This window comes from Myotis lucifugus, unplaced genomic scaffold (genome assembly GCF_000147115.1).
Source record: "Myotis lucifugus unplaced genomic scaffold, Myoluc2.0 scaffold_36, whole genome shotgun sequence".
Taxonomy (NCBI): domain Eukaryota; kingdom Metazoa; phylum Chordata; class Mammalia; order Chiroptera; family Vespertilionidae; genus Myotis; species Myotis lucifugus.
In genome coordinates, this window is record NW_005871084.1 from 4,153,830 (window position 1) to 4,159,934 (window position 6,105).

Below are 6,105 nucleotides of genomic sequence, written 5' to 3' on the forward strand. Positions count from 1 at the left end.
AAAAGAAAGGATTGTTTTCCCAGTCCCACCTTCTTTTCTTTGGGTGGGGGGGAATAGACAAGGATAGACAAGGATTTTATCATGCACTCTTTTTTTCTCTGAGGGGGTGGATAGTGCCTACATTACGGAAATTCCCTCATTTGGTGTTGACCCAGAAAATTCCAGACTTAATAAGATTACATTTCTGAGGAAGATCCAAACTGCCACTAGGTCAGGTAAGGCCATCTTGGGCCTGTGGTTTTCTCTTTAACAGTAGTTATTTTGGAATTTGATCTAATTCATCCATCATGAAGCATATTTTCTCAACTCTGAGCCTTTTCCTATGATTTGTATTTTATTTTGTACACTTAAATCTGTGCAAAGAATTTTGAAATGAGAAATAGACAGATGGCCGGATAAAACACTGTATCAAAGATAAGGGGAGGTTGTTAGAATATTTCACAGAGATTATGCAGGTGTTTTGGGGGTCCAGGGAATCAAAGTTCCAGGACCCACTGTGGGTTCTTGGCTTCAAATAGGAAATAATTCAATTTCAACCCAGCACAGAGTTTAAAGTGAAAGACAGTTTATGAGTGAAGTGGTGGCAGAGAGAGTGGCCACTCCACAGACAGAGCACCTCTCCCTGGTGCCGTGGTCAGCAAACTGCGGCTCGCGAGCCACATGTGGCTCTTTGGCCCCTTGAGTGTGGCCAAGAAGTTTCAATCGCACTGTACGTGTGCGCCCGCACGTGTTATTTTGTGGAAGAGCCACACTCAAGGGGCCGCAGTTTGCCGACCACTGCCCTAGTGGGATTTACTTCTTTTATTGAGGCTCATTTAATTGAGGGGTAAAACATTCAATAAAGGAAGGGAATATTCAGGATTTTTCCAGGAAAGGGGTGGAGACTGGAAAGGGGTGAAGACTTCTCAGAAGAGACCAGTGGACTTACCATTTCTGGGGTGTGTTGTTTACTATGCTAATGGATTACAATAAGCTTATAATGAGGCTAAGGGTTACCAAAAGGTGAATTTAGTTGCCATGTTGGATCAAGCTTATATTCTGCTGGTTTTAAGTCATAAATCCTTCTTAGTATCTCCTTGATAGTCCTTATAGCCCTTATCAGACACAGCTGTTTTGCCACATACCCAATCTTAAAAACACTGTATCAAAGATAAGGGGATGTTGTTAGGATATTTAACAAAACCGTTTCTAGATTGGGTCTTTTCCAAATGGACTAGCCTACTCTATGTAGACAAATGTATAATGTCTCATTTGGCTATGGTATCATTCGCAATTCATGAACAAATTTCAGTGTGTAATTTCACTAAATAAGAATTGTCAAGTCATTGCTTCTGAAGTACGAGTTTCTCAATTAATGAAAATAAATGCTTAATAGATATTACTTCCCACACTGGACGATAAACCTAACATGCAGGACAACCAATTATGAACAGCTGTAAAAGTTAGGGAACCAAAAGGAAAATCAGTAAAAGGCAAGGAGTATATTTAGAAACATCATGATTTTGGAAGGGAAAATCCTTCCAATGAATCCAGAACTAGAAATATAGGAGAAGGCTCATTCTACAAATGCTTTTATGAACCAGAGGCAGAAACTAATTTGCATGTTAATTCTATGTAGGTTCTGAGCTGATCCAATCTACTTTTATGATTTAATTTGTAAATATCCTACACCTAGCCCATCATTATAAGAACAGTCTTCACCCTATGACGTGGCAGCAGTATGGGCTCAGACTGAGCAGTTATTTAAATGTATTACCATCAAAGCATGGATTTCCATTGGCTAAATAATCTGGTAATTTGGGAAACAAATTCCATTATCTACATATTACAAAATTTAAAAAGAAACATCTGATAGAGGCTCCAATATTCATTTCTCAATAATTGATGAAAAATACAGAAAATCAGTATTAAAACTTTACATAGCATTGCAGAGCAACCTATCCTAATTGACATTTATGGAATATTTTTCCCAATGAGAGCACATTCTGCTCAAGTGTACATGAAAGACTAACAAGGATTGACCATATTCTGGGTGTAAAATAAATCTCAATCAACTTAAATGGATTCAATACAAAATGTGCTCTTAATTCAAATTGAATTAAATTAGAAATCAATTACATAAAGATACATAGAAAACAACCAAATATTTAGAAGCTAACTAGTACACATCAAGTAAGTCATAGTTCTAAGGAGAAATCAAAGGGAAAATTTGAGACTGAGGATGAAAATGAAAATATTACATATCAAAATTTGTAGGACGTCACTATTCAAAGAGAAATTAAAAGCACAAAATGTTTATATTTTATATTCAAAATAAGAAAGGTCTCAAATGAATAACCTTTACTTCTACCTTAAAATAACAGAGTAAAAGTAAAGCAAAGAAATATAGAATAAGCAAAATTAAGGAAATAATACATATTACAATAGAAATCAATGAAATAAAAACATAAAATCAATTGAGAAAATCAGTGAAATACAAGTTGGTTCATTGAAAATATCAATACAATTTAATAAACCTTTAGTTGAGCTAAGCAGAGAGAAACACAAATCAGCAATATTGGTTCTGAGAGGTGACATCTTGACAAAATCTACAGATAATTAAAAGTATATTAAGGGCATAGTGTGAACAATTTAATGCCTAATGATGCAAAATGGACAATTTTCTTGAAATGTAGAAAGTACTAAAGTTTGTTTCAAAAGAAATACAGAAAGCATGTCCAGAATGTGAAGTAACAACCTGTAAAATTCTGTTTCTTAATGAAAGCATTGATAATTTCAAAATAAGCTTTTTCAGAATTTGGAAAATTAACCAAAGTCTTTCAATAATCTGACAGTGGATATTAAAGAAAACTGTTGAATTAAATGAATAATTATACATCTGATTAATATAAATAAGAACCTCTGTTAGGTAATATTCTGCCTGCATGCTTATCAGTATGATTACTAAACAGTATTCCAACATAATTTAATCCAGCATATAACTTATAAGCAAATATTATAGGCAAGATCCTGAGCTAAACACTGGGAGTAAGAATGATGAATAAACAATAACCACGAGCATCCATGTTCTACCAGACCACATCCTTACGTTTTGTGATCAGAAGCAAGCTGACTACATAATAAAAATAAGGGCAGAAGTGCTAGCTGGGGTAATAAATTGTAAATCTAGTACAAGATAGATTCAAAGTCCTGTAAGCTTCATGAAAAGATGACATTTGAAGTGGACACTGAGAGATGTAAAACATTCTGATGGCTCAAATCTGAAAGCTCAGAAGGAGGGAGGAGGAAGTATTTTAACCTGAGAGATCATCAGCAACCCACCCCCATGCTTTTGAAGTAAATTTTTTTTTATATTTTATTGGAATAAGTGAGATGAGATTTTAGCTCCATGAATTAAAAATAATATCTATACTAATAATAGAGGAATATGCAAATTGTCCAGGATGCCGTCACAGTAACAGTAACAATTGGACAGCAGGCTGCGTGGAGTGAACAGGCCAGCAAGGGGGTTACTGAGGGACGACCAAATGACTGAACAGCAAGCTGTGTGGGGTGACCAGGCCGGCAGGGAGGTTAGTGAGGGACGACCAAATGACTGAACAGCAGGCTGTGTGGGGCAACTAGGCTAACAGGGGGGTTAGTGAGGGATGACCAAACGACTGAACAGCAGGCTGCGTGGGGCGACCAGGCCAGCAGTGGGGGTTAGTGAGGGACAACCAAACGACTGAACAGCAGGCTGTGTGGGGTGACCAGGCGGCAGGGGGTGCAGTAAGGGGTGACCAGGCTGGCGGGCGGGGCAGTTAGGGGCAACCAGGCCAGCAGAGGGAGGCAGTAAGGGGAGACCAGGCCAGCAGGGGCGGGGGGGGGGCAGTTAGGGGCAACCAGGCCAGTGGGGGGGCAGTTAGGGGTGACCAGGATGGCAGGCAGAGGTGGTTAGGGGTAATCAGACTGGCGGGGGGGGGGGCAGTTAGTAGCGATCAAGTAGGCAGGCGGGTGAGCATTTAGGAGCCAGTGGTCCCAGATTCTGAGAAGGATGTCCAACTGCTGGTTTAGGCCCAATCCTGGATTGGAGAGGGTACACACTGGGCCTGTGCATGAATTTCATGCACCGGGCCTCTAGTTGAATAATAATAAGCATATGCCAAGTAGTGCTGATCATTAAAAAATATTTCTGAGGAATAAATCACAATCCTTATTTTGCAAGACAATTACCAACTACATAAAAATGTAAGCAGATGATATAGTATTGTGTGGCAAATGCTCTTATATGTGTATGAACAAGTCAAAAATACCCAGCCTGTGTGGGGGATGGGGGAGAACATGAGGGAGAGTTCAGGGACTGTTTCTGCAAGGAGGTAATATTTAAAGTGAGACCCAAGGCATAAATGAGAATTAGCCAGGGGCCTGCTTAAGGGTTGTGACTACAGTATGGAGGGTAAAGGCAGCGGGGGCTGCAGGTAGTTAAGAATGTCCAGCCAAATCCAACAGAATTTGCAGCTGTAGTAAGGCTGCTGAGAAGCACTGTGGTGAAATCAGTTAAGGCCTTTTGAGCAATACTGTTGCAGAAAGTCACATCACATGACAACAGACCCATTACCGTGCTTGAGGTGGTGTGATCAGGAACTAATCATTCACCAAACATTGCTTACCAGCAGTGACACTTGGACTTAAATATGTAGACTATAGTTGTAGATATGTGATAATTATTTATGTCGATGAAATTACTACCGTGGTTTTTCCAATATATGGCCTGTTCGCTAAAATTTGTTAAAAATAGCAGTGAATGAATAGCAAAAATATAACCTGTTAATTTAATTATAAGCAAACCTTGGTTAAAAGCATTCTAAAACTGACAGGGTGTTAATTTTCACATATGACATACGGACTGGAAATTTTGTCCATTAAATCAAGGTCTGCAAAATCAAGGGTTTACTGTACTACTTTCCAATAATGAGGCTGCTATGATTTGCAATGAGTTTATAAACCTCTACAAAGGAATCACTTAGACAGGTACTGTCCCATAGAAATATAATGTCAGTCAAATATTTAATTTAAAGCTTTCTAGTAGTCACATCAACAAGTAAAAAGAAACTGAACAAATTAATTTTAGCAATATATTTTGTTTAATTCAATATATCCAAAGTATTATCATGTCAACTTGTAACCAACATACACATTGTTAATGTAATATTTTACATTCATTTACTGTTTTGAAACATGGTGTGCGTTTTATGCTTACTGAGTATCTTAATTCACATAGGTACACTGCATATCCTCAATAGCCCAACGTGGCTAGCAGCTACATAATGGATAGTGCAGAGTTAGACATAGAGAAACATTAGCATTACCTTGTCCTGTAGCAAGGGCAATGTGGCAATATGGTCCTCAACATGTTCAGTCTTCTATCCTTCCTAGTATCCCATACCTCTTTTCTTCCCGCCCCCGCCCCCCGTCCTAGTATCCCATACCTCTTCTCTTCCCGCCCCCTCCCCCCCGCCAGTCCTGCCCATCAATCAGTATTTCTTGAGCATCAACAATACAAACAGACTTTCTGCCACCATCATGCTTATAATACAAACAGGTTTTCTGCCACCATCATGCTTATTCTACTGGTTATATTGCTCTAATTCTGTACCAGTATTGGTCAGAGAAGCAAAACTACTGATAACAATATAGAGTAAGCTATTTAGAAAGATTAGACCTTACACAATGGTGGGAACTAGCTAAGAGGCTGACTTAAAGCAGTTGTTTCTGCATCTAGTGTTTGGCCTGAAGTCAGCAGAGCTGGCAGTCAGGAAGGAAAGCTGGTAGCTCAGGGAAAACTGGCACCTACAAAGAAAAACTGGAATCTGCCTGGAACCTACTTCCTCTCTCTGCTTTCAATTCTGATGCCACGGGTGACAGATAAACTAGCACCATTCACCATAAAGTAGCACGTGCACCTAACCCAGGACACGCAGAATCTAAAAGAAATCAGGGGGGAGCTGGAGGAACTTCAGTCTGGCTGGAGCCACACCCTGAAAGGTGATTCAACAATGATGTGAGTGATGGGAAGGAGCACCTGCCCAGGCAGACCTTGGGGGAGGGAGGAGAGTGAGGGCCTTT